This window comes from Alosa alosa, chromosome 21 (genome assembly GCF_017589495.1).
Source record: "Alosa alosa isolate M-15738 ecotype Scorff River chromosome 21, AALO_Geno_1.1, whole genome shotgun sequence".
In the NCBI taxonomy this organism is placed as follows: domain Eukaryota; kingdom Metazoa; phylum Chordata; class Actinopteri; order Clupeiformes; family Clupeidae; genus Alosa; species Alosa alosa.
The window spans coordinates 24350505-24376621 of NC_063209.1; the positions used below are offsets into that span (position 1 = coordinate 24350505).

Sequence of the window (26117 nt, forward strand, 5' to 3'; positions counted from 1 at the left end):
GTCGGCAGTTATTATTTCAAGAGAAACATCGCCTGGAAGTGCTATTGAGCTGTATGGGAGATGAGATCACAGCCATGCAAGGAATTGCCACTGTCGTTCCTGGGAATGTGATTGACATTAAACTGAGACTCACTCAGTCCTTGTAGAAACTCTAATAATGACAAATTGTAATGTAGAAATGCAATGTGCTGCCTGCAGTGAAACACAATTTGAAGTGCTGCTTGAGCTGCCACAAGTGGTGTCTTTTAATTACTTGAAAACCATTAAATATTAGGAGTCTTACCTTTTATGGTGGTTGTTTGCATGTGTTATGAGACCTCTGGAATCGTGAAGTAAAGTGGTACTTGCATAAAAAGACCTTGGTATGCTCATAGCGCCCATAAACACACACACACACACACACACACACACACACACACACACAAAACACACACAGCAATCCCCCTGTTAGAAGGCCTACCTCCACTGGGTCTGGTGGGTCTCTTACTTAAGATGAAATCTGAAAGGTGTGAAGTAAATGAATTTCATAGCTCAGTAGGTCTGGAAACGGAGGCCCTCGGTGTTCACCACGTCTCTTATTGAAAGAGACAGGGCCATACTCCATGCTCTCCGCACCAGAGGACTCCCAGCAAGAGAGACAACTCGCCAGCACCACGGACCTTCGCACCCACAGTAGTCCTTCCTAGTAGTCTAGTCGCTCATCACTGCCGCCTCTGTAGCGTTGAGTTACTGCCGTCACCGGAAGGCTCCTGTCATCAGAGGGGTTGCCTCGGCACAGGGGGAACATATTAACCTGGTCACCTTTGCACATGATCAAGGGACTGTCTGACCTCACACACTCATAAACAACACATATTTCTCATGGACAGCTAGTCAATGGGAGGACTGATTGTGTTTTCACCGGTCGGATGGGACCATCTGTATTGGTGATGAATTTCGGGCTCCAAAGTAAACCAGCCTGTAATGACAATGAAATAATTTCTGTGCACACATCGCTCCCCTCCTGATCATGTGACCCGTCAGGCATATAAATCACTGCAAAGACAGTCTATGAAAATGGAGCTCAAATAGCCCAGGCAACCAACAGCTGCAGCTGGACTGACATGGTAGAAACAAACAGACAAACAAACCGCCGGTGAGCATCCCAATCAACATGTTGGTAGCTTTTGAATTTTTCCCCCTCGCTAATGCGGACTAAAATCAACGTTACTAATGGGTTGCTTTCGGTGAGTTAAGAAAAAAAGGAAAGAAGGCAACCTTGATTGCAACAGTGATTCTCCATCAGAGCCCAGTGCTCCTCAGGTAGCCTGAGGAAACGCTCACGGACGTCCCTGATGTTACGTCGTGCAGATGGAAGTATCCAGCCTCTGCTGGCACAGCAGCTGGCCAATCCCCTCCCGGCTCCTTAATTAGCGGATGTCGGAGGGGCTTTTATTTGGCAAATGTTCCGCTGATTTCCCCCCATGCTGGCTCACAGAGTGCCTCACTTCACCTCACGTCTCGACGGCAGCTTGTCTAGACATCACGGTAGTCGGCAGGATACTGTAGGACCAGTACAACCCAACCCCCCTCATGTGATTGGTGCTTGTAAGTCATCTCCTCTGCAAGCTGGGGGGCCAAACACCAGTGGATGTTGTTTCCTGTGTGGTGCCATACTATAACCGTGGATTTGTTGCTGATGGAGGAGGAGGAGTGCTGTGTTGCCATGGAGGCCTGTGTAGTTTGCGGATGTCACAGCTTGTCCTAACTACATGCGAGCGTCCGGCTGTGGCGTAGCAGTGAGTGCTCTCTGTCCACACACTGAATCCGTTAAACATGCTGTTCTATTGCGTCATATTTCTCCTTCAAAATAAATAGGAGAACAGTGCGAGCAAACAGAAAGAAAATAGAAACAGGGCGTCTGCTCAAAATATTGCGCTGCACACACTATGTCACGTTGCGTTCAGCTAAGACATTCCAATTGAGAACACGATGCGAAGCTGAGGAGGAGCGGTGCGTTGGCTTGGAGGCCTGCGTAGTTTGCGGATTTCAGACATGTCAACAATATTCCCCAGCCCAGCGATCCCCTTGTGACTGCGTGTGAGCTATTTGTTTGCCTTTCTTTTGTTCACCTGGCTAGAGCTACGTGTGTAACGGTGCGTAGAGAGAGTCTGAGCAATACAGTACGGCATGCGTGGAGCGTTCACATACTTTTACTTTCATGCAGGCAGTGAACTAAGGTAGTGATTATTTTTCAGGGAATTTGTAGAGGGGTTGCTGTTAGGTTTAATAAAATATGAGAAATAAGGTCAGTTGCTGTCCGTTTTATTGCTTATATTTGTGTGTGTGTGTGTGTTTTCCTCTTGCTAGAATACACAGAGAAGTCCGCCTTGCTGCATAAATTCCACCTCTGTTGCCGCAGCATAGCATGGAAAAGATGACAGGCCGAACTGGACACAGGGAGGCTGCCTGAGTCCCAGTGTTCTGGCAGGCCAATCACAACTCTCTACAGGAGGTAAGTAGAGGGCAGGGGCAGTGAAAGTAGACCTTGAAAGGTCAGTGGTGTAATTACACTTTGCTAGAGCAGACTGTTCTCCACCGCACAACGCCTGTAGGACACTAAGGGCCTACATAATTGGTGCTTCAGCCGGCGGATTAGGTGATTTTCAAACGCCGCGCCCATGCCAGAAGAGATGTTGGTTCAGTTGGTGTTTACGGAGCGTTTTTAATTTAGTTGCTCTTGTCCTTGTGCGGTGGAGCACACCACACCACTAGTGTGGAGAGAGCGAGAAGTCCTTTTAATGTCGAGGAAAAGTGGAACAGGCCCTGCTTGGGGGATGTGCAGTCTGGGACCAGGTTTTTTTTGTTTTTTTTGTTGGCTAGTCAGAGTCTGAGGAAGAGGTTCTGGCATGCATTCAATGTGTACCCAGTATTAATAAATTAAGCACAACCGCACACGCCATTGTTCTCTCTTGTCTTCTTCCTTTCTCTGCTTGCCTCTGCTGTCTGGGGTACTTGCAGTGCATCCGTGGACTTGTTTTTACAGCACGTTTTCAGTGCTTGTGTTCTTCAGGAGAAGGCTGACAACATGCTCTGTGTGGTTTGTCTGACATCTCTGGGCTTTGCTTTGCTTTGCTTTAGAGCAGTCTGAACTCGATGCTCTTGGTTCGTCTGTGACGCTGTAAAAAGAACAAGTTGTACTGCTTGTCGTCTGACAGATTTATACTGGCCTAATATTTTGACACGTCAGCTCAGAATTCATTAGTGCATTTTTCTAACCTATTTCAATATTGCATCTTTTTATGGTAGAATTTGTTATCTATTTGTCATTTTTGTAATCAGTTACCTGTATTGAAAGAAAAGGTATCAGCCTAGTATGTCAGTGTGACTTGAACAGATGAATCATTTTCGTATTTGACTGGCTGGGGTTTGCTGCCCCCAAAGGTGCTGCCCCTCTCAACTGTCTTACCACATAGTTTTAACAACTATTAGATATTTCCTGTATTACGTGCACAGGCAAAATGAATAAATGGCAGGACATTTAGACCCTGTTTACATTTGTTTGCAAAATGTGTCTTGGATGATCTGACCACAAAACAAGTGGTCAGTTATAAATGCACCTTGCTGAGGTGGTCTGAGTAGGGCTGGGGCGGTATGGATGTTTTCTTACCGCGGTCGGTAAGCAATAAATTACCACGGTTTTGCGGTATACCCCCTGTTGTTTGCTGTAAACCCCCTTCGCTGTTAAGTTAAATTCTTAACAAACTAGAACATATTTTGTAATTCTTTCATGAACTAAACATGTATGACTCCTTTCTGGCCAAATTTCACAGCTTTCACGTTTAACAGCTTTATGTAAATCGAGTTTAAAACGGAGAGAATAGAAAAGTATTACGATTGTGCCAGTTCTCCCCTACTCTCGCATAGTAAACAAATGGAATGTTGGAACATCGCGCTCCCCAACACAAACGCGAAAGGTCGGATTTGCTTCATTTTTTTGATGATAGGCCTACGTTTTGAAGTTTTGTTGTGAAAACGGAGGGTTAGCCTACTTAATGTAACTGTGGTTCTCTGAGTATCAATGTCATAAGATGGTTCATCACATTACACATCATGACAATGCATAGGCCTACAGTACGTGTACACATGTGCAGGCCAATTATAGTGGGATTCAACTTCATGTAGCCTAGGCTAGCCACCTGCAGATGTCTAAGCTGACTGCATACTCTGCATGACTCTGAGATTCTGCTACGTTTTCAAACCGGAATTGTGCATATGTCATGGTTGAAAACGTCGAAGTCGAATCACCCAGATGTTTCACAGATATTTTTTTTTTGCGGTGATGACGATGACAAGCTCAGACCCGCGTTGTTACAGCCCTATATTCTGCATTACAAAGACTTAATTATGAGTTATTTGTACAATATTAGCACAAGGTGGTTTTGTGTCTAGTTCCATATGAACAGACCATCTTTGATAAGTATTATTAGGGGTGAATAACCGTTCTTTTGGTAATACCACTTTACAAGCCCCATGCTGAGCCATGCATATTTAGGTCACAATTCATATGCAACAACTTACTTAATAACTATGAATAAGGGGTAATTAGGAGCTTACATAGAGGAAATTCTTAATTAAGGGTCTAGTAAGGGTAGAATAAGGTCTTGCAGAATAAGGCATTATTTGGTGACTTATAATGACTTACAAATGGCTAGTATGCTACTAATATACATGTTAGTAAGCAGCTAATTAATGGTGAATATGTGTGTGTCTTAATATAAAGTGTTACCAAACGGGTACCTTTTTGTCCACCTGCTCAGCCAACTCTTCAGGGGAGGGGATATGGTATGTGGGGAACTCAGTGCATCATCAATATCGCAATGGAGCATAACTATTATGATGTCCTGTTTAACGGTCTACAATTCAGTACCACACAGTTCACAGTCTTGTCACATTCTCAGTCTTGTCACATTCTCAACCTATATAAGTTGTTTCCAAACAAATGTCTGATTTTGGTTTACAGGGTCTTAAGCAGTGATATTTTGCTTTTCTGGCTGTACCAGGAATGCTGTATCTGAAGTATAATGATGTAAATGATTAAATGATTTTATTCAAATACCATTTTTTTCATCAAGTTAGTTTGTCGTTGTTGGCCTCCAGGCACACTGCAGGAGTCCAATGACAGAAAGATATCGACTGTGTTCTGATTGCTCTGTCAAATAACTGAAGAACACAGCCAACAAACATAACAGAAAAATCCATCTGTCTCGCCCTAGTGTTTTCAAATGCCCTCTGATAACCTTTACCGAGACCTTTATAGTGGAAGGTTCCCGCCTAAATCCTTAAAGCCATTCTAAATTATCTGTGTGTACCTGATGAGGTTTGAGCTCAGAGCAAATGAGCGCTGGAGGTCGTTTGAGTGATGTACCGACCGTTGTTGCGAAAATGAGATGTTGTGCTTACAATTAAAGGAGCCCTGACTAACATGGTCTGACTGGCTAATCGATTTGCTCCATTTGGACGTGGTGAACTGTAGGGGCAGGAGTCTGTTTGCCTGGCTAATACAAAAGGCCTCCAGGAGCCCCTTCTGGGGCTACACTGTCAATACTTTTAAAACCGACATTGATTCTGCTTACTCTTAATAGTTTTTTTTTTTTTTTTTTTCTCACAGCAGTGAGCCAAGGGTCGTGTCAGGCCAAGTCAGGGTGAACTTTGGGATTTTCTGGGTGTCTAGCCAAGGTGCTGACCCCAGGCAGGGGAGTGGAGTTGCACAAGCCCTGTGCTCAGCAGCCAGCTTGCTGTTGCCACCCTGCTTTAATAAAATGAGCCTTTTAATGATGTGAAAGGAGCACAAGCCCATAGCTAGCCTGCTAACGCCGTGCTAATCAGTGCTCAGGCACTGGGCTGATCACAGGGGCCCATCGGAAGTGCTGTGCATTTGCATATCTCTTGGATTATCCACAAATAAATCCCCTTCCTCTGAAACGACACCACCCTCAGAGATACTTCCTTTGGCATCCGCTAACCAGCATGAAAATTACACAAAAAAACCCCTCCATACTTAAACCAAGCCCCCACTCCCCATAAAAAAAACAGTTCTTGCTTTGCTTCTCCGCTTAGATGTCTTATTCATTATTGTGTGTTCTCCCCATCCCCCCCCTTCCTTTTTTCACAGCAGTAAATAGCTTTGCATATTTTAGGTGACTGCAGTGTGCCACATTACACCGAACCCATTGGCTGTAATTAGTGAGCACTTGAGAGAATGAGTTTGTCCAGCCACCAGAGGCGAGCTGGCTACTGCCGATGCTACTAGCCTACCTCAGTGGAGAACATGACTCATGCACATGGGATGTTGCAGTTAGGCCGACCAATGGATGCCACTGCTCACTCACTGTAGCCCCAAGCCTTTTTTCCCCCAGTCATCTTTCGTTACTGAAGTACTCTTGGTGGTCAGGAGAGAGATCCAGCTACAGTCTTTGGTGAAATGACTAGACCAAAACAAGGGCCGAGACAGAGAAACAGGAAGAACCCCCTCCACTCCACTCCACCCCACTTCCCATCCCATCCCGCTCCACTCACCCTCATGCTGCGGTATCTGAGGAGAGATATTTTTATCGGTACGCTTCCTGAATGGCAAGTGCACTAGCTCCCAGCGGGTCCCCCGTTGCAGGGGTAAGCACAGGGTATCAGCCGTTGGAAGGATATCGCTGTACAGCAAGGCCCGGTTGGCGGCCGACGGGCAGCTACCGCCATCTGATTAGCGCAGGTATTTCTCGAAGCGGTCGGGATTGGAATCTCGCTCCCCTCAGAATCAGCAGAAGCCAACAGCGGTCTCCTCTTCTAATTGCCTGGTGCCTCAGCATCAGTGCCCAAATGCTGTCTGAATATAAAACGGTCTCCCCATAGTCCCAGCCCGAAACAACTTCCAGAACGACTCGTAGGGACGTGCCTCCAGTAGGGATGGGAATTTTTTATGATTTTATTGACTTCATTATCTATCTATCTATCTATCTATCTATCTATCTATCTATCAATCATTGATTCTACTTATCAGATATAATTTATTGATACCTGATCAATTTTCTATGTGGAAAAAAGTAGACCTACACATGTTTTCAGTGTCAATGTTGCTCACAGTTGCTCTAAGTCTGAAGACTAGAGACAGTGTAGAGAATGTCTGCCGTAACATTTGAACAGGCTAAAATAAAATAACAGATCTTCAAAGGTAGCCATTTATATCTAGAGCATAACTCCCTAGTTTTCTGCACAGTAGAAGCATGTTTGGTGTTATGACGCATGACGTTCCGAGATTGTTGCAATGTACAACTTTCAGAAATACATGGCATCATCAACAAATGGAGTTGGTAACCTCGGAAGAACACAATTTTGTACTTCAGTGGACAAGCATACGTTGATTAAGATCTTTGCATACTGTAGTCCAATCACTTGCTGTTAAGTAAGGGATAATGTATAGAACGCCGGTCATTATTGGGAAAATAAGTCCCGACAGGGCGAACCAGACCCCAACGCGCAGCGGAGGCCCATTCAAGTGAATAGAGCATTCTTCAGCATTATGAAGAGCCGTGTAATAAGCCTAGTATTAATGTTACTGTAGTAGTAGGTCAACTAGCTGCTTTTACTTCTGTTTCGAATACCCTCCCTTTTTCTGCAGTAATGTTGAGGGGAAATTAGGATTACATCAGTACCTGAATAATCTGTTCTATGCCACTGATGTTGATGAATGTATTAATTACCCGTGTCTCACTGAGGAAATGATTGGGAAATAAGGTAATTTATTCATTAGATTCACTGTTGGTTACATTAATTGCCTTGGCTATTACAAGAAAATCAATTAGATTTAAAATTCTTGCCCTGCCTCCCCCTATTTCCCCATCTATAATTAAAAAATTGGAGAATGTTGTGTTAAAGGATTCGTCATTGATCCAGAATTCATAAATAACAGCTCAGACGGGTGATTTTAAATGTTTAAAAAGATGAATAACCTAGTCCTAATGTCAGCCATCTTTCTTTCTCCACTGAGGAAGTTAGACCTTTACATTCTTATTCGGCATGCATGGATGTCTGTTAATTATTACTGGCACTATTATCATCATTGTTCACAAGAAGAGTGCATAATCCCGGTACACAGAGAGGAACAAAATGATCCAAAATTTGAATATTGACTTGCTTGGATCTGTTTATTTACTTTGCATGAATGTTATTGTTTGTGTTTTCTTCTTGACAATTAATGTGTTGGATGCATAGAGTGTTAATAAGGTGTGTGTGTGTGTGTGTGTGTGTGTGTGTGTGTGTGTGTGTGTGTGTGTGTGTGTGTGTGTGTGTGTGTGTGTGTGTGTGTGTGTGCCCACTGTCATGGTTTATTGATGCAGTGTAGAAGCAAGACTGGCAGGGGGACTTCAGTGAGATAAAGAGCTGGCGGGACATGCAGCAGGCTCAGGTTAGGGGCTGCTGGGCCAAGCATCGCTCTGTGTAATTACCACTCTGACAGCCCAACCAAACTGCCTCCCATCTCTCTCTCTCCCTCTCTCTCTCTCCCTCCCTATCTCTCTCTCTCTCCCTCTCTCTGTCAGTCTCTCTCTCCCTCTCTCTCTCCCTCCCTCCCTCCCTCCCTCCCTCCCTCTGTCTTTCTCCCTTTCTCCCTTTCTCTCCTTCTCATTGTCTTAATGTCTGTTCCTCTGGCCCTGTCCAATTCTCTCTCTCTCCTTTTAAAGACACTCTTTGTCTGCTGGCCTCTGTACTCTCGGTGGCTCTGCAGAGCTCCCTTTCACTCAGCACTCGGAGAGCCTGCCTTCCCTGCCTGCCTTCAGCCTGAGCAGGCGACGGCGACGTCGTCCCGATGCTCCGACACGGGGTCCCCGACTGTCAGGATAATCTCCTGGAGAGAGAGAGAGCGCGCCGTCACAGCTGGTGCCGTAGCCCCGTGCCTTCCGTGATTTGTACGCCACTGTATGAAATCCATGCATATGAGCTGTCCACAGGGAGAAGCTGTCTCCCGCGTTGACTTGTTGCGGAAAGAAGCGAAAGCTCCCCCACACACACACACATCCCCCCCGAAAAACAAACAAACAAACAAAGTGTGCAGGCTGTCGCGACGTGTTTACTCATCTCTTTTGCTGTAGCTGTGAGTTATTCATAAAGATGGCAGAGAACTTTTTCACAGTGAGCGAACTAAGCGATCTCTCCGGCTAATGGACACGGCGGCAGATGAATTGATTTGACTCTAATAACTCCGGCGGCCTTTCACCACCACCACCACCCCACCCCGCCCCTCTCCCTCTCTGAATGCCAAAAATATGGCAGCAGCGGCAACCGAGGCAACTGCCATGTCAGGCAGGGCTGTGGATCTCGGAGAGGTTGGTGGGCTGCTTTCTGTCAGCTGTGTGCAGCCGGCTGCCCTTTCCCTCGCACAGTGCATGTCAAATAAACATTAGCATGCGGCTTCAAATGCCAGAACACGGCCCTGCAGCCCTCGCTGGCTCTGCAGTGTATGAGGTCCTGTGAGAAACCACAGTAGGAGTTAGCGCGCCGCAGTTGGCTTATTCTGATACACTCTGTGCTATTAGAGTGAGAGATAGAGATCTGGGGTTGGCTCACAGAATTATTATGACATTGACTTGTTATCTTGCTATAAATTTAATCATTTATTTATTATATTCTAAAGAAATCTTATTTAATGGTGTATGTGCACACAATAAGTCGGCTATATTTGTTTGTATGCACACATAATACAAGAGAATGGAGTATCTCCTTGTAGGAGGATATATCTATTTCTATTGAGATTTCTTCCCTTTCAAATCTGAGGCCTGCAGGCTTCTGTTCGTCATTCCTCCCCCTCGCTTTCTTTATCCGTCTCTGCTCCTTCGCCCTCAATTATCGTGTCCCGTGATCCTGGTGGACAGGACGACAGAGGCCAGCACTAGTGCCAGAGCCACCCACACAAACAGGAGAGACTGGCCGGGGTTGGAACTTGGGGCTCCACTGGTGGGCAGACTTGACTCATCTGTGCCCTTCAGTGGCATGGACCATGCATGTTATCTGAAAACACAGTGTGTGTGTGTCTGTGTGTTTATAGGTACTTTGAATGTGCCATGGTCTTTTTATACGAGAGACTGTGTGTGTGTGTGTGTGTGTGTGTGTGTGTGTGTGTGTGTGTGTGTGTGTGTGTGTGTGTGTGTGCGCAACGATGGATTCCAGCCAGCTTTCATCAAAATATCCAAAGCTAAGCTTTGCCATCCTTTCTCTAAGTTATAACCCGAGGCAGTTTTGGCTGTTCACAATGACCTGTATTTAAATGAATTAGTGTGGGATTACATTGTTTCACTTTGCAGTTGTATTAAGGCCTAGGTGCTAATGTTGCAGGAGTACCGTTTTATAGCGTTAGTGTTATTTGCTCAGTGATATCCAGTCAAGAGCTTTTGTGTCCAGGCCGCTTTTATACTGGGGATGTGCCATGGTAACTAGAGGCTGTTATCCTCCGTATATTATTTTCCCTGTCTGTAATTAACAAAAGGGCTCATATGAGCTGAGCTTAGGAGCGATTACAGTTACAGCATTTTACCATTTGTCTTTTTCTCCACCTCTTCTTTTCCTTTATTTTACTTCCCCCTCTTCGATTTCCCCTGGCTAGGAATATATTTCGGAATAGGCCATTTTCCTCTTTGATTACTGAGAGGGAATTTAAATTTTTTTGCCAGAATTAAGCCTAAACTGGCAATCTTGCAGTTAAGAATAGATTATCATTATTGATGGATATCTGGATTAGCCTGCCTTGTGCTGGAGGTGGTAGGTAGTCGTTGATTGCTGTAATGTGCTGCCTCTTGTTATATGGCAGTTTTCTGCACAACTTCATTTGACCTGTATAATGTTTGTTCTTTCAGACACATATTTGAGTTTTTACCAATGGTAATAGCAGATCGTTTGCACTGTACCTAATAACAACCTAGTTCATGTTCTTTTTTCTCTTTCTGATTGACTGTGTTGACTAGGTTTGTCAACATAGCATGCATCACTGAATGAATTTGATCAAATTGCCCCGCCACGAAAAAACCCCAAAACAAGCTTCATGGCTAATGAGCAGACATAATTGTCATGAAATGGGGACCGTATGACTCAGAAAGCCTTAAATTGGCCAATCCGTAGTAAAATGGACAGATTCATCTGTAGCCAGATTAAGCATACTTGAGCTCCCTGATGAGGGCTACCTGCCAAATGCGCCTCATATCAGTATTTTTATGGGCCGTGATATGATGCAGACAGGGCATTGCCATGTACAAATGATCATCGCAAGCAATCATGGTGAACTTATTCTGTTTAGGTCGTTTGATTTGGCTTAATTGAAGGGTTTTTTTTTTCAAAGCAGCAGTAGGCCATCAGAGTGAAGACATTTCCATAGAATAGCAGCTTAGTGTATTTCTAGGCCATAAGCACTGAGATGGAGACTGATGAAACCCAAGGGAGGAATTGGACTGCTAGAATATGCAAGAAACGATAGGGCTCCATTAATCTGTCAAGATAACTGTGATATCGACTTATCGTACGATATATATATGGACATTACCACAATAATTTTAGCTGACCGTGATATTGCCCATTGTGTGTACTGTGTGCTTGTTTAACATAAGAGGGAATGTCACCATTGTTTCAGCCAGTCACACTGCTTCTGTGCTCTCTTGTGCACTCTATCAGAGGCTGGGCTCTGCCGTTTGCTGATGTTGCCCTCTTCCCTGATGGAGCCCTGAGGGTCCACATTTTGCATGTTCTTGATGAAAATTGCTGGATGAAAAAAAAAAAAAAAAAAAACGCCCATAAGGAAGTTGTCTAAGGTGTGTGTGTGTGTGTCTGTGTGTCTGTGTGTGTGTGTGTGTGTGTGTGACTGTATTCCTTTGCGAATTGTTTCATATTAAGTGCAATTTGTGTTAATGGAGCCCAAAAGTCCCTTTTATTTCATTTTATTTGGTTGTGTGGTTTTGTTTTATTTATGTTTTAGGGTATTTCTTTTTTATGACATTCCAAGTCCATGCCATTTATTGTTTTTATTTTTTCGCCCTAATTGTCCAAGGTTTTTGTCTGTGAGTTAAAAGCTGTGACTAAACCTTCTTACTGTGTGCGAGTCATCAAGAGACTGTGCAGACTGCATTTTTGTTTTGCAACATCAAACTCTTTCACTGATAACTTCCAAACCGACAGTCCTTTAACCTACCTTTTATTGGTGGTGTTATTTCCACTTGTCCATAGAGTGTGGTAGCCACCCAGAAGCTTGTAGTTTTTAGCGTTACTATTTTAATGCTTCCTAGTTCGTAAGAAAAAATCTCTATGGGAAAATGAATGGAGTTTTTGGTAATACAGTTCAAATAAGGTCTGAGTGAAGCAACGACCATCGAAAACCTCGCCGTTCAGTTTGATGAGTTAAAATGTATTTACTCTTCAGTATTTTGTCCCAAACTGTAGTCTTGTTTCGTAACAATGAGATGTTGCTACCAAAATGCTACACCAAAAAATAATAAGTGGACTAGAGAGGGATCCATGGTTACAGAGGACTCTTCACTCACTCCCCTCGACTTCTCATATAACTTTACATTAGAGTCATAGTATCTAAACCATCTGATTATATATATATATATATATATATATATATATATATATATATATATATATATATATATATATATATATATATATATATATATATATATGAATATATGAAGAGACACATTATATATATATATATATATATATATGAAGAGACACATTCTAAAGTTAACATATGGAGCTACAGAAGACTTTGGCAACCACAATCAGTTTTATATATATAAAACTGATTGTGGTTGCCAAAGTCTTCTGTAGTCGACATGTTAACTTTAGAATGTGTCTCTTCAGTTCCATTGCTGAGCATTCTTTCTTTGCCTTTTTCTTCTGACAGGGCTACTGTTTAAGAACATCTTCACTCCACAAAACTTCATATTCTGTACACTTTTTAAAAAATGTATTTCCTTTCATTTTCACATAACATTCAAGTGTGCAAAAACTTTGAGCGTGATTATTAAATAGCCTCTTCCACATAGGTATTTTTTTATGAGAAAGATAACGGGGGATTTATCCTCACTCTTCAGCAGAAATCTGAAGCACTCTGTAACATTATTGTTCTGTAACACATGTTTTGGTAATTCATTTTCTGTTCTTTCCACCTTTGTTTATCTTCCGCCCAAACAGTAAGCATTATACTATTGCAAGAGCACCTCTGACTCTTCATCAACACCTCGTCTTGTCATGACTGCTCTCAAGGCATGAGGCAGTCAGAGGCCAAATAAGTTTGTTTGCTGCAATTAGCGGTAGCGGCTTAGCATACTTGTGCCGATTTGAGCCGCACTGTTACTGTACCCCACGCCGAAGGGAGGCGCTTGGATCAAATGGCATTCCTTGTGAGTGTCAAGCCTCCAGTAAGAGGGGGAAAAAAATAAACCTGACAAGTGGCCAAGTGCAAGGTATTAGTCGCGTGCCTTTCCGTTACTTCCAGATATTTCTCTCCTTTGCACTGGTGGTGTACGCGCAAAGCACCCCCCCCCCCCCACATGCATTTCCCACCTGTTTCCGTGGCTCAGCAGAGTGCTGCATGACAAACATGGTTGCTCTCGAGACCTGTCTCCGGGTTGCCCTCTGTGTTAACTGAATGCACATGCAATGCAATAAAAGGCTGGTGCACAAAAGTGTTTAGTCCTGATGGATTTAGTTTTCATCGACCTAGTTTTCATTGACCTTTTCTCATCTTTTGCCTTTAGTCCGTGGCTAAATAGATACAGTATTTCTGGTCAATGGCCACAGCGATTTTTTCATTATTGTGGGATAAGAGAATGTGCAGACAATGCTAATCTTTCCTCTGTCACAATACTGGCCATTTGCTTCAGTGTGATGCAGATAAGAGAACAAAGCTTTTTGCTGGCATTCAAACAGTTGCTTAAAGGACTATATGGCTTCACAATGGATGACTGCAATTTATCAAAAGAGTGTGTCCATGATTCAATAGTTTACATCTCATCAGTGTTAAAAGGAGCACCTTCAATGGCATAGTGTCTAATCTTGTGCTATTTTTAGGAATAAGGTATATTTCCTCTGAAAAGAAAAACATAATGTTGTTCTAGCTGTTAGAAAGTATGGAAGCTGGTCACTGTGACCACTAGTGTCTCTCTCTCTCTCTCTCCCTCTCCCTCTCTCCCCTCTCTCTTCCTCCCTCCCTCTCCCCCTCCCACCCTCAGAGAGAGCTGAGGTGTTGAGTAACTCAAGCCCATCCATAGTCTTGGCCGTCGATTTCAGGCGACCTTTGCTGGCATCAATTCCCCCCTTGAGGAGAATGAAGCAATCTCAGCCTGAGATGGTAGACAACACCATCTGTCCAACAAAATCTAAGATGAGAAGCAGGAATGGCATATTGGCGGAGGTGTTAGAGCCAGGGAGCATATAGGATCTTATAGCTTCTCTGAGATAACAGTATTACAACCATCTTGCCTTGTGTTTTTATAGTTTTATATCCCAATAGATCAGACATGCATCCCAGCCACATGGTTTAATATATGGACAAAGTAACCGCGGGGTCCAGAAAACTTTTGACACTCAAATGCACAAAATAATAGCTTCATAGGGGGAGGTGGAGGAGGAATTCTTTCGTGGCTATATAGTTCTCAGCTGTCCATGTTTCTATTTGCCTGTAGTCTAAGTGGAGTTGGGAGAGCTGTCGGGGTGCGGTCGGGCCTAAACGACTTCCTTCTAATGGGACGCCCCACCAGGAAAGAATCACCAGGAAATGGTGATCGTAGATGCCTCCATTAGAGTCAGACTTTATTATTCAGGCCTGGTAAACACGTTGGTCACCCTATATCGCCCTCTCTTGTCTCCCTCCCCCGGCTGCCTAGTGTCCCTGCCAGCTGTAATTTATTGTCGCGGGTATAAATAGGATGGCACAGAGGCAGGTGGTCCAATCTGCAAGCTCAGCTCTCTCCGTCCCAGTGGGTTGTGGAGGTTGGAGCGAGCCACTGTGGTTTTCTGAGTGCCGAGCGAGAAGCCCCTCACCCAGGCGGCTGTCCCAGTACCGCCACAGTGCTTTGGGCACTCTGATTAATGAGTTGTCCTGGTACCCATCACTGTTAAGGTTGGTGGCTCATCCACGGCCCTGGAATTGGTGTTTGCAAAGAGTATTTTGGTGTCATTCATCAAAGATAAAAAAAACAAGCAAAAAAACATGGCCTTTTTACTATATTCTTACATGACAAAATGTGAATCTAACTGGTATTTGAAGAGAGTTTGAGTTTTCTGAAGCAGTTTTTTGTTTTTGTTTAATTCAATTATTTACAGTATGTTACAGATCAGAATCAGGCTGAGATTTAAATGCTTTTAAAGGTCATGTAGCAAATTACCCTACTGTTTGTTGACATTAAACCTTACCATTGGGTGACCTTTATTTAGGAAGTACCTTATTTATAAAGGGATTTGCACAGTCTGATATTCTATGCAGGGTGTTCTTTTCACCTGCTTGTCCTCTGAGAGAACTTCAAAGGCCTGAACAGTTTATTTTCCAGCATTTTGATCACACTGGGTTATGATCTGACACTTTATTGCTCCCAGAGTCATAACCCGGTCATGTGGAGGAATGATGGTATGTCTCAGCATGTCTTTTGTTTTATTGCGTTTTTGTGTTTTCAAGAGATGAATTTGAAAACAATTGCCCAACAGGGCGAATTGTGGGTAGGGAGTGAGAACACAAGGCCGATGCGTTTAATTCCCATGCTGACCTGACACGGCATCGCTCTGCAGCACAGTCAGGAATAACTGGATGTGAGATTCGAGGGGGGAAGTAAATTGCTCCAGCATCAGAGTCGCCCCGGTGTCAGTCATCATCCTAGCTGCTTCTTCTTCCCTGTCCCTCCCGCATCCATACCAGAGATTGAGGGAGGCTTGCTGGTGTTGGAGGGGAGGGGGGGTTGGGGTGGGGTTTGGAATGACTGCTCGGCCGTTAATCGCTGGGGAAACGCAGCCTCTGTTGCCGGAAGCAAACTAAGAGGCCGGAGCGACGCTCCCGGGAACAGAGGAGGTGTTTATCTGTGCAGGCAGACCTCCCCTCCATCATCCTGCCAGTGGAGACAGAGCAGGGGATCATGCTTCGCCCCACAGATAAGGAGTCCAGACACGGGCCCTCCGCCGGCCCCGACAGACTAACACACCAGCAGAGACGGAGGGAGGGGGGGACGAGGAGAGGAGAGAGGAGGAAATGAAAAAGAAATGATGACCAAACTTAAAACAGAACATTGCCCTAGTTTGGGATTCTTGCATTTTTCTCTTTCCCTGGCAGATTCGCCTAAAGTTGGAGAGATTAATAAAAAGAAGGGGGAAGTAACATCTATTAAGTTGGACCAAAATTAATCCTGGAGGGAGGCAATCATTAAGATTGGGTACCTGGTTCTGTCTTCTTTTGATATTTTGCAGTTATGCATTTAATTTAGTCCCTGGGATTTTCACTCTCCTCCGTATAAAGATGTGGAGCTCTGCTCAGCCCCCCAGTCATTGATCACCAAAGCAAGATGAATAGAGCATGAAAAAAAACTTTCCTGTAATCCAATTATTTCTGATACCCTTGTTGTTTTACTTAAGCGGTCACTTGTCCTACTGAAAAGTGTTGAGTGGGCGCATTAGGTGACTGATTCATGCGGGGTCATGTATGGTGCCCTGGGGAAGAAAGATGATCTCTTATTTCAGTGTTGCCATACATAAAATATGTGCATATACTCTGACTCCACGTTTAAACACACCAGACATTCCTCTACATTGGCAAAGTATGTGATAATGTCCCGAGTCAATTCAAATTTGGTGATTGTCTATTGCTATGTGCTGTTTATTGTGAGATGTCAGGGCTGAAGGAACATTCTCATCATTCTCAGTTGCAGCATTGTATTTGGTGGCACATTGAAACGGAATGTCTGAATGTCAGAAAGAGAAAGGAAATGCGGATGAGTGAACTTGGACGAGACGTACCGGACTTATTGAGCCCTTCTCTGCCATGTCCTTTGAGCTCTGTCTGAGTCTTGGGCGGATTTGGGCTTTTACATATTGGATGGAGTAGCAGCTCAATGTTAGCCCAGCTGTGACAGACCTCCTTAAAGATGCGCAGTTGAGCTGAGCAGAGATGCGGCTCTATTCCCATGAATAAAAAGTGTGCATTTATTTCATTGTCCCAAGGTCTGACTAGAAATAATGTGCAAACCTGCCAAGTCTCGGAGAGTGGGATGGGTTGTGCTGGCATGGTAGCCTAGAAATCTAGATGCACCCTAGCGGCAGCAAATGTAATTTGCAGCCAGGGTAGTCTAGCAACTCTCCGTTGGCTTGCGAGCTGGAAAAAACAAACTTCGATCAGGCCAATCACATTGTGTATAGAGTCGGTCGACAGGCTTAACATAATGACGGCAGAGTTGCGACGGTTCCACGTGAATTCCCTGCTATTTGAAAACAAAGAAAATGGATGCTGCTGCTGGCGAACAGTGCAACTCATTAAACTTTTTTTAAGTTGGCAAAAGTTTGATCAACTAGCCAACCAGCTCCACTGGTGGGAAAATGCATGGGACTCATGAGTTGTAGCGCTATCCAGAGGGTGCAGAGGGAATTTGAAAGACAACCGTTTATCCCGCCCCTCGGATTGAGCACTGCCAATGGTGAGTTCCCAGACCCTACATCTTGATCTTGGTTTGCCTCGTCAGGCTATTGGCATGGGGTATTTAAGGGCCATTTAAGGCGAACTATGAGGCTAAAAGGATATATACTCTGTCGTCACAACATGGCCCTGTAATGCTGTCATTGGTTGCTCTTATGGATCAGTGCTTTGTTTCATGCTGTTCTGGATTGAAATTCAAAATTGCTTTATTAGCATGAGCATTTAGTCTTGGTGGCGCCAATGCACAAAGACCAATAATACAGCTATACTAATTTGTGATGAACACCCAGAGGTCTGATTACACGGGTTGTAAGAGGCTTTCATATTTGTCCTCATAAAACCATGAACAGCGCAACAAAGAGGCAGATCTAGTGAACTTTAGAGCCATTTGTATGACCATTAGCTTGAATTAGCATGTTAATTCCATAACAGCTTAGCAACAGTGCAACAGTGTCATATTTCCCAAATCTAAAATCCTTTTGCATTTATGAGACGCTTGAGATGCTTTCTCCAAATGACCCTCATTGTAAGCAACAACAAAACCGTAGGATAAGGCAAAAAATCAACAATGCTGAATGATGTCCCCGCAGAGGGATAGCTTTCATTTTTATAACACACTTTTGTTTGTTTATTGATTGCTCACTGTCTGGCTCAAATGTTCAGGGCTCTGTCTCACAAAAAGAAATCAACTTAGTCACACTCGGCCCAAGACAATGGGGGGCAGGATTCACTCAGCCGTTAGCATCACCTGGGGAGCAGTAAAGCCATCTCACTCCAGCAGACCTCTAAATAGCTTTGGAACGATGCGGAGCTTGGAAATCCGAAAGTCAATCAGTCAGGCGTCAATGGGTTCCGTGTTCTATGCTCTGTCCGAGCAGTCAGGGCTACCCGCCATAGTGTGAGGTTGAAGAGCCCTCTTCAGTGAGTTGATATGAAACTCAATCTTGAATTTGACCAGGGGATTGCAAGATTTCGATATGATTATGGATTTGCTTTGTGACAGTTTGGGAAGATGTTTCTAACTTTATAAAATCAAAGCTGCTTTTTGAACCCCTGCACCTTCAATGTCTTGCGGTACTGACTGATTCTCTGTGTTTCTGAGATAGCCATTGAAACATGTCCCAAAATAGAAATGCAGATGACTGTCTGTGTTAACTGGGTTATATGGTTTTATTATGAGTTATTTTGTCAAATTAGTTCACCTTGTTTACTGAAGCAAACACACGGAAGAAGGTTTGTGTTACCTCACATCTGTAAGAAAATGTGATTTGATTCGTTGCTCTATAGTGTTAAGATAAGACGCCTGATGTCATTCAGCAGTTTTCCCTTTTCCCCTGCAGTTTCACCCATGTTTTTGTCCTCGTGGGATGGCTCACATCAGTCAGCTGTTCTGTTGTCATTATACACCATTACAAGTCTTTGGACCTTCTAGCTACCCATTGGTCCCATCTGTCGAGATTTGAGATCCTTCCATTTTCTACGTGGCATCCTTTTTTGTTTTAAGCTCGTTGCTATCTCTGCTTTTGGCGCTGCCCTCTCATCTTTAATGCACAATCTGTGTCTTCACCAAGTGCAGGGAACACACCTAATGTGAAAACAATTTGAACTCCAGAATTCAATTTCCCCTCCCTTCTTCCCTCTCTCTCTCTCCCTCCCTCCTTCTCTAGTCCTCTAGCCGCCAGGCCCTTTAGGCGGACCCGTTAACAGGTTGCTGGGTAACCTTGGTGTCAGCAGTCTGTGCCGGCCGTTCGGGATTGCAGGCACCCTGCCACCAATGGAGTTAATGACCTCAGGTACCGCAATCAGCCTTGATGATAGTGCTCTGCAATATGAGGGTATTGGTATTCATTGTGTCCGCTTCAAACTATGAATTATTTATGGTTGGCTCCGAGCAAACATCGGGTTCTGTAAAGCGGCAGACGACTGCAAAGTGGGCTAAATGGAGGAGAGGGAGAAACACAGAATGTGTAAGATGAAAGCTGCACACCTCACTCTCATATCCCTACAAGGGCAGGGAGGGGGTGGGGGGGGGTGCTTGCACAGGTAACTGTTCAGCTCTCGTTAACCATTTGGTGGTCATTCAATCACTGGTTGAGCATTGCAGTTAGACTCCTGGCTGGCAGGACACATTATCTTTCTCAAAGTTCAGAGATCGAGCAGATCTGCTGTCGTAATACTGCTGTGGACACACCGAAGACACGGAAGGATCCAGACGAAGTCTCAAAAAGAAGTAAAGGAAAGGGAAGGAGTGCAGAGGGGAGACAAAAGTGGCGTAAAAGATTATAAATGCATCTCCGCATGTTCACAAGGATTACACTTACAGTGCGATTAATTTTTTTTATCTCATTTTTCAGAATCAGATGCCTCAGAGTGCTGTTTTCAAGTGCACCCCCCACCCCCCAATGTTTCCAAAATAGCACTGTAAAATAGCAGTGTTTGGAACCACCTTACCTAATGTGCAAACGCCTGTGTGACATCCAACAGAAGCATTACAGTGTTCTAAAAGCCCCTTTCATTGAAGAAGTTTCTTATATAACATGAACACAAGGACAAGGCGAGCACAGCGTGACGGCGCAGGCAGGCGAGGCAGACGGAGCAGTACATTTCAGGGCAAATTCAAGAATAAAATAATCAGGACACGCGTGGTTCGGAATTCATGGGAGTGTTGCGCGCATGTGTTATGTTGACTTTATTTGCCTGAAGAGAGATGCAATTTCCCAAGATGCTGCTCATCTTCCATCCTGTATTGCATTCTATCTCTCTTTCTTCTTTTCTTTCCATCTCACTGTTGCCGACGTTCATAAGCAGAATAGATCTTCATGCATTATTGTGTTGCCTCAGCAGTCTGGGTCGGCAAATGTCACGCATCCCGACGTCAAGCTAGCACAGGGGATCTCACCATCGCACACAAACAGTGTCGCCCGCCACCACAGTGGAGAATGTATGGAGCGTGGCTTCAGGCAGACACCGTGTTGCGTGATGGTCCTGTCCTGGCTGTTACAATAATTGGAGTGCCATCTGTGGGGGTCATAAAAAACACTGCACTCATTATTTACGACTTTGTAGCCCGTGCTTTGTGGGACATGACTCAACATTCAACTTTTTGAAGGTTTTCTTTCCCTCTAGTGCCATTGTGCTATAGGCAGTGTAATAATTTCTGAAGTGTACGTGTGTGTGTTTGGTGTGAGTGTGATTAGCAATCTGATGGTGCATAAGGCCTGGATGCCATTAGTCCACCGAGAGGAGGAGGAAGGCATGGCCATGAGAGGAAATGACCCTGTGACTGACTTTACCACACCAGCGGTGAAGCACTTGGCTCCTGCTGTTAAAGTAGAGCAATTTAAACAGAGAGCGGGGTCCCCGTCGCGCATTGCATACCCACACATGAATTACTTACTACTTGCTTGATTAGAGCCATATCCAACAATGGACCATTGGAGATCAGCCTTAGTGCTTCTCTTTGCATCACAGCCCTGTATGGGTTCGGCTGGCTGTCTGACTAAGCCCACGCATTATCATCAGGGGTCTCATGGTCTCTGTGTCCCTGCTGAGAAAATCATCGGATGAGGAGAGCTGCAAGGTGTTGCTCATATGACTCCATTTTCGAGACAACAACTAACCGGGCCTCTTGCTCATGAGGCACTTTCGGCATGAAAAGAGATTAGCGCTAGTCGAGGACTCACCACATCACTCAGCAATGCTGGGATGAGGCCCAGCCTGGGAAAGAGAAGCAGAACGATTGTCATAAATCAGCATGGGAAACATAATCCAGCTGGTGTATTTTGTTGGAGCCATTTCATGCGCGTTGCCTAGCTTTTCCCTCTCTCTTTTTTCCTGTACGTATATTTTATTGTTTATTTATTTATGTTGACAATGCTGAGTGCTCATCAGCTATGCCGTTGAGGCTAGTTTGCAAAATAGCTGCGCTCAATCTCCCATTTTGATGCTAATTAATAAGGCAAATTGAAGGCAGATGCTTGATGTGGCTTTTCAGTTGTTGAGCTAAATACATGCAGGTTTGATTTAGTTACATTTTGCCAAGCTTGTTTACTTTCACTCTAGAGCTTTTGTAGAGGGGTGTTTATTTTCCTTTTTTCTTCTTTAAAAAAAAAAAAACAAGCGTGTGCGGCGATATTTTGTTGTTCTGCAGCTCTGCCAGACTCTTAACTTGCCAAAGCGCTCGGACGAGGCCATATGTGTCAGCTGTGAGTGATTTCCCCAGTCCTGCACGTTGGCCACAGACACAAGGCGAGCTTGCATGCATACGGCTGTTAAATTCAGGTCCATTGGCCCCAGGCCCACTCATAAATAGCAAGTCTCTGGTTTTGTGGGATAGCAGGAACTCTCTCTGTGCTACATTTGAGACCCTCCAGTCTCCCAGCTGAGGGATGGGAGAGGCTGCCTGCTTTGCTATGGCTGCAACCCAGTCTGTTTTTTTTTCCTTTTATTCCTGAACTTCATTACAGTGACGTCACATTGTTGTTTTTCTTTTTAAAATAATCCTTTGGGAATCTGTTGAGGTTGACCAATTCTTTTATCACACTCCTTGCATGGATTCAGAAGTATTAAAAAGGCTGTTGGCTCTTGCGAGTTATATATTCTATTATCACAGCACTCCCTTTGCTGGCCTCATTAGCATGACACAATTTTGATGAACGTTATTGGATATAGTTGTAGTTATACTTTATTAGATGACGGCCTTTCTTAGAGGCTGGAAACGAGAGAGTTGTATTGTATTGTTGTATTATCAATCTCTGTCGGGCAGACAGCGCGGCGGTTGTGCTGTAATCTGGAGAGTTGCAGTTGTATTTATCCTCGCGTGCCTCTGAGCGCCTTCTGCACAGTCGTCGCCAGATTTCGCACACGTCTGTCACTGGCTCCGTCACTGGCTGCCGGTATTTTCCGGGGTGTCTCGCGTCACGGAAACGTGTCAGCGGGGACTAATTAGCTAACAAACACAAAGCCACCACCCTTTTTGTCCAGAAAAGTGCCGCTGTGTTTCTTTTTTTCAGGTCAGGGTGGAGGGGGGATAGGAAGGAGTGTAATGATAGGGGGACGAACAGTTTTATTCAGCAGTTAATGAGAATTGGATGGGTATCAAAGCAGACTTGTGGGGTAGCAGCTCTGCAGTCTCCTCGGGGACAGACTGCATTGTTCCCACTTGGAGGGAAAATCAATGTTTTTGCAAAGAGGACACTGCACGTTTCCCCCCTTTTTGGCTGTTGAAAGGAACCTGTCATACTGAGTTTTCTTCCAGCAATTCCTCAGCCTCGTTACCCCACCACACACGCGCCTGCACACACACACACACACACACACACACACACACACACACACACACACACACACACACACCCACACACACACACGCAAAGTACTGATTTCCCCCCGGTGAGACATAAAAAATATTTCTTCTTCCCCGGTGCACCTATTCTCTAAATAGGTTTTATTTTATTAGACGTAGCCTTCTAAATCAGAAGGTTTTGGCATTGCTGGTTGTGGCATTACTGATGGTTTATCTGTTTCATTCAAATCATTGTTTTTGATGCTAGTGTCAAGACAATGTAAGGACTTTATACTTTATATACTATCCATCTTCTCCACAAATGCCTTAACATTGTTTTCTGGTCACTATCTTGTACTGTACAACAAGATAGAGAAATCTAAGAACAGGATGTACGTAGCCCCTAGCAGGGTAGGCTATTCATTTTTAAAAATAATTCCGTTCACACCGATGCTAAAAACAGCAGGGGGAAGGTGTCGCAAACCCCTCGAGCAAAGAGATAGCCAATCAGAGATTTCAAACAAACGAAGGAACACCATGCCATAGTGTAAAAACGTTGTTTTCTCTTGATTACGTGCAAATGTGAAACTGGAGTTTTCCCACACATCCATTTTGGCCGTAGTTTTTTAGAAATAATCGTTTTCAGTGATAAAACCTCCGTTTTCATGTAAATGAAAGGCCAAACCGCATGGAAATATACGCATTTTCCCTATGTGTAAACAGGGTCTTAAGCCATCTGTCTAGCTTCTAGCCACAGTGTTTTTGTTGCAAACAAAAACAACCTAAGCGTGCTCAGATGACGTGATAGATGAGGCACTGTTGCTCATCTGTCCATCACCATACAAAGCCCAATTTGATTGGTCCAAACAGCTCTGGTTCGGGCATAGTTGCTCGACAACGGAACAAGTCCAGACCGACCTTCCCGACCTCAGATGTTGTGGGCGGGACTAAGTTCGGCTGGCACCCAGGCTAGTTTTATACCACTTCTTTCCTGAGAGTTCTGAAAGAAAGCTGTCTCTCAGATGCTGATTGAGTTCACAATGTAATGGCAGATGGGGCCTTCCAGCTATGTGCTATTGCTTCCTTTTTGTGTAGCATACTTTTTGTGTAGCATACTTTTTGTGTAGCATACTTTTTGTGGAAATCTCTGCTCTTTATGTTTGAGCCACAGATGCAGCAGAGGCAGGCACAGGGCTCACACTGTAGCCTAACTCTGGCTAACATCATTGGCATTCGATTTAATGGGCAATCGACCCATTCGCTCCAATAACAAGGGAGCACACCTGCCCTGGTCTGCCCCAGGGTTACAGTCATTTTTGAGACCTTTCCGTGGCCAGTGCGGCAGGTCAGGTGATGCCCCAGGTCGGGCATGTCATGGCAGAAATCCCATTATTCTGGCAATCTGGTTTCAGTACCTCTGCGCTGTCCCACATGGCTTAAGGGCTTTGAATTGAATCGGCCACAGTTTAAAAGCCCTAAAAGAACCTAATGGCTCATGCCTTGGCGATTTAACCCTCCCCCCTACACAATACACACACGCACACACACACGCGCACACACATGCCCACACACATGCCCACACACATGCCCACGCACACACACATACACACACACACACACAAACTCCTGTGTTCAACCCCAACCCACCAGCAGTCGTTTATGTGTGTGTCTCTGCTTCTGACTAATGAACCTGCATCTCATGGGGGACCTCTGAGGACCTGCACTGCCTGCAATTATTGTTCTTGTTTATCCTGTTTGTTTGTTTGTTTTAAATCGGGAGCAGTAAGCTATTTCTCAACTAACCAGGAGGCTCAACCGGGCGGTGACCTCTGCCAGCCCTTGGTTGCACTGCTATTTTAAATACATGCATGCAGTTAATCATGATCATTCTTTTAATGATCATTCTCATCCCTTTTATGATCCACCACTTAATTTATCAGTGATTGACCGTAAGTCTGTCTGAAGGATTGTTTTCAGATACAATCCTTTCTGATCGACATAGGCTCACCAAAAAGCGCAAAGAGTGAAATGAGTAGGCAACATGTACACATTTTTGAGAAAAAAATACTTTGGTAAATATTTGAAGCAAGAGAATCAATTTGTAGAAGATAGTGATATTAGCCTGGACATACCCATACAAACTTTTGGCAAATTTGGAGTTTGCTCTGCAGGTCAGTCTGGCCAAGAGCCATTGAAGCCCATTTCCAATGTCCCTAAAACATGGGCATACAATCACTAATCCGGCATGGACGTGTATTTCTTTGGAACTTTTCCAGACCCACTCCCATACAATTGTGAAGGTCTGGGTGTTCCCAGGCTAGATTTGCATTGGGTTAGCATTAAATATAATTAGGCTATAGGTGGGTAAAGTAATGTGTAATGATGTGAGAAATAGCCTACTCCAGTTGTGTTTGAGAATTAGTATCCTGTCATGGGTGGATCAATAAAACTGGATGATCTCTCCAAACCAGCCTAACAGCTGGAGGGAAGCATGAAGAACCCCGCCAGTGGTTTGGCAATAGCCATTTAAAAGATGGCCTACTTTTCCAATGACCTGGTCTATTGTAGTTCTAAAGTAGATTTATTCCTGTCTTGGGGTAGTGCAATAAGGATGGGGCTAGGCTGCATTCACAGTCTTTACATTTCAATTGAGTTTTAATCATTTATATATGGCCAGTAGCGATGAACATTGTCTCAAAGCGCTGTGCTCAAAACTACCTTTAGATTCCCTGAAGAACAAGGACACAGAGGCAGGCAGCAACACGGAAAAAGCCCATTTTTATAAGGAAAAATAAAACCTTGGGCAGAGCCTGGTTGAAAAGCGGGTCTCAGCTGCCAAATACTGGTCTTGTAGGAAAGTTACGAAAGAGGCCTCTGACACTCATCACTTGTACGACTTTTTATTGCAATGGCTTTACTTTTATGCAATATTCAACCATACCCCCCTCTGTCTCTCTCTCTTTCTCTCTTTCTCTGTCACTCTCTCTCTCAGACGTGGCTGCTTCCTCAGTATCTGGGCAATCCTTTCTCCTTGTGCACATCGGGTCTGTTGTAATTGTGGAGAGGTGAGTGTGATTATTGATACAGCTTCTCATTAGCATGCAGACATGGCTAAAGCCAAGTGAAAATGATGTTGACTCTTGT

At 44.3% G+C, this 26117-nt stretch overlaps 1 protein-coding gene across 1 annotated transcript in view; it reads left to right on the top strand.

Moving 5' to 3' along the window:
• enox2 (ecto-NOX disulfide-thiol exchanger 2) overlaps positions 1-26117 on the top strand; it is a gene marked incomplete in the record, with an annotated part of 227630 nt that overhangs the window by 18217 nt on the left and 183296 nt on the right. Inside the window, 2 exon segments of the mRNA XM_048230956.1 lie at positions 2350-2494; positions 25966-26038.